Source organism: Nomascus leucogenys, chromosome X (assembly GCF_006542625.1).
Source record: "Nomascus leucogenys isolate Asia chromosome X, Asia_NLE_v1, whole genome shotgun sequence".
NCBI lineage: Eukaryota > Metazoa > Chordata > Mammalia > Primates > Hylobatidae > Nomascus > Nomascus leucogenys.
Window position 1 is genome coordinate 37,603,629 of NC_044406.1, and position 3,629 is coordinate 37,607,257.

A 3,629-nucleotide genomic window follows, 5' to 3' on the forward strand; every position below is an offset into this window, starting at 1 on the left:
GTATAAAGGTTGAGTGGGCCAGACACAGTGGCTCACGCCTGTAATCCCAGCACTTTGGGAGGCCAAGGTAGGTGGTTCGCTTGAGCCCAGGGGTTTGAGACCAGCCCGGGCGACACGACGAAACCTTGCCTCTACAAAAAATACAAAAATTAGCCAGGTGTCATGAGGTGCGTTTGTAGTCCCAGCTACTTGGGAGGCTGAAGCAGGACGATCACTTGAGCACAGGAGATGGAGGTTGCAGTGAGCTAAGATCGCACCACTACACTTCACGCCTGGGTGACAGAGCAAGACCCTGTCTTGAAAAAAAAAACAAAAAAAAAACTGAGTGCAAGAAGTTTTACACTAAATAAATAATACATAGTATATGATTCCATTTATATGAGGTTCTGTAACAGACAAAACTGCTAATTTCTTGTGGAAAAAAAATCAGAACAGTGGTTGCCCACAGTGTCTGGGGGCTGGAGGCGGAGGCTGGATAATTTTTCTTTTTTTGATACAGAATCTTGCTCTGTCACTCAGGTTGTAGTGCAGTGGCATAAACACCTCATTGCAGCCTCAAGCTCCCCAGCTCAAGCAGGCCTCCCACCTCAGCCTCCTGAGTAGCTAGGACGACAGGCATACTCCACCATACCCCAATAATTTTTTTTTTTTTTTTGGCCAGGCATGGTGGCTCATGCCTGTAATCCCAGCACTTTGGGCAGCTGAGGCGGGCAGATCACCTGAGGTCAGGAGCTCAAGACCAGCCTGGCCAACATAGTGAAACCCGTCTCTACTAAAAATACAAAAATTAGCCGGGCATGATGGTTCATGCCTGTAATCCCAGCTACTTGGGAGGCTGAGGCACAAGAATGGCTTGAACCTGGGAAGTGGAGGTTGCAGTGAGCTGAGATTGCACCACTGTACTCCAGCCTGGGCAACAGAGTGAGACTCAGTCTTTTTTTTTTTTTTTTTTTTTTTTTGAGACGGAGTCTTGCTCTGTCACCCAGGCTGGGGTGCAGTGGCACGATCTCGGCTCACTGCAAGCTCTGCCTCCCGGGTTCACGCCATTCTCCTGCCTCAGCCTCTCCGAGTGGCTGGGACTACAGGCGCCTGCCACCACGCCCAGCTAATTTTTTTATATTTTTAATAGAGATGGGGTTTCACCGTGGTCTCCATCGTGATCCGTGGTCTCCATCCTCTGACCTCGTGATCCGCCCGCCTCGGCCTCCCAAAGTGCTGGGATTACAAGCGTGAGCCACCGCACCGGGCAGAGACTCTATCTTTAAAAAAACATTTTTTTTTTTTTTTTTTTTTTGTAGAGACGAGGTCTCACTATGTTGCCCAGCCTGGCCTCTAACTCCTGGGCTCAAACAATCCTCCCACCTCGCCTCCCAAAGTGCTGGGATTACAGGCATGAGCCACCATACCTGGCTAGGGGTGGATGATTGAGAAGAGGTGTGAAATAACTTTCTGGGTTGATGGTAATATTCTGTGTCTTGATAGGGGTTTGGTAAATTCAGATAAATGCATTTGTTAAAGTTCACTGAATCACCACTTAAGATTTGTGCTTTCTTTTTTTAATTTTTGAGACGGAGTCTCACTCTGTTGTCCAGGCCAGTGTATGCAGTGGCGTGATCTCGGCTCACTGCAACCTCCGCCTCCCGGGTTCAAGCCATTCTCCTGCCTCAGCCTCCCGAGTAGCTGGGATTACAGGTGCCCACCACCACGCCCGGCTGATTTTTGTATTTTTAGTAGAGACGGGGTTTCACCATGTTGGCCAGACTGGTCTTGAACTCCTGACCTCAGGTGATCCACCCACCTTGGCGTCCCAAAGTTCTGGGATTACAGGCGTGAGCCAGTGAGCCCGGCCTCAACTTTCAATATAAGGAGTCTAAGGCTTAAGATTAAATAGTTTAACAAATATTAGACATGCTACTAGATCCAGAAGGTCTAACAGCAGAGCTCACACTCTTGACCACTCTGCTTTAGAGTTTGTTGTTGTTGTTTTGTTTTGTTTTGTTTTGTGACAGAGTTTCACTCTGTCACCCAGGCTGGAGTGCAGTGGCACGATGTTGGCTCACTGCAACCTCTGCCTCCTGGGTTCAAGCATTTCTCATGCCTCAGCCTTCTGAGTGGCTGGGATCACAGGCATGTTCCACCACGTCTGGCCTGCTTTAGGTATCGTCTGTCACCTCATTAGCCTTGTGGATTGGTGTCTGAACCCTGTAGAGAAAGAGGTTTCAGGCAGAATATGAGGAGCTGATTTTACAAGGGACCCTGTAAGGCACAGGAGGACAAAAGTGGAGGAGGTGGAACTTCTATGCAGAAGACAGCATAATTCTAGCACCTCAAACATTGAAAGCAGCAAGAGATATAACCCTTGACAAGATGCTGGTGTTTAGTGAGTGTTGGCCTCTGTTGTGAGTTGAATTGTGCGCTGCAAAAAGATAAGTTGGAATCCTAACCCCCTCTCTGCCTGTACCTGTGAATGTGACCTTATTTGGATACAGGGCCTTTGCAGATGTAATCCAGTTAAGATGAGGTCAGACTGGATACTCCTCTCTCTTGCCTTTACATGTTGTTAGGTAATTCAGGGGTTAGATGAGATGACCCAAATCCTTGGCTTATAACCTCTGCAGATTCCTGAAAGAGGTATGTCTCAAAAAAAAAAAAAAAAGAAAGACAGAAAGAAAGAAAAAAGAAAAAAAGAAAAAGAAAAAAGAAAAGAAAAATCATTTGGCTAGTTCTCTTAGTTATGTAAATTGAAGGCAAGAAGGCACTCTTAGGCAAGGAATAACAATGATTTTTTCTTTTGTTTTCTTTTTATTTTTGAGACAGAGTCTTGCTCTGTCGCCCAGCCTAGAGTGCAGTGGCGTGATGTTGGCTCACTGCAACCTCTGCCTCCTGGGTTCAAGCAATCTTCCCACCTCAGCCTCCTGAGTAGTTGAGATTACAGGTATAGCAATTTTCAGAGTTCTGGAGAGTCCTGGGGAGAGAGTGGATGAATTTGCATAAGAAAGCAAGGGGATTTCTGAGAAGGAAGGGGCCAAGAATCCAATCTCTTCTTCCGTAGATCTAAAGTTTTGAAAATCTGTTGGGGTGGCAGTAAAAGACACTAGTGGTCTCAAAGAAGAAATTACCTTAGGCCGAGTGCAGTCGCTCACATTTGTAATCTCAGCATTTTGGGAGGCTGAGGTGGGAGGACATAGTGAAACTCCATCTCAAAAAAAAATGAGAAGGAAAGAGGCGTGGCGCGGCAAGGCGAGGTGAGAGAGGCCAAGGCAGGCAGCTCACTTGAGGCCAGGAGTTTGAGACCAGCCTGGCAAACATGGCAAAACCCTGTCTCTACTAGAAATACAAAAATTAGCCAGCTGTGGTAGCACAAGCCTGTAGTCCCAGCTACTCAGGAGGCTGAGGCAGGAGAATCGCTTGAACCCAGGAGGCGGAGGTTGCAGTGAGCCAAGATTGTGCCACTGCACTCCAGCTTGGGTGACAGAGTGAGAGTCTGTCTGAAAGAAAGAGAGAGAGAGAAGAAAGAGAGAGGCCGGGCATGGTGGCTCACGCCTGTAATCCCAGCACTTAGGGAGGCCAAGGCGGGTGGATCACCTGAGGTGAGGAGTTGAAGACCAGCCTGGCCAACATGGTGAAAC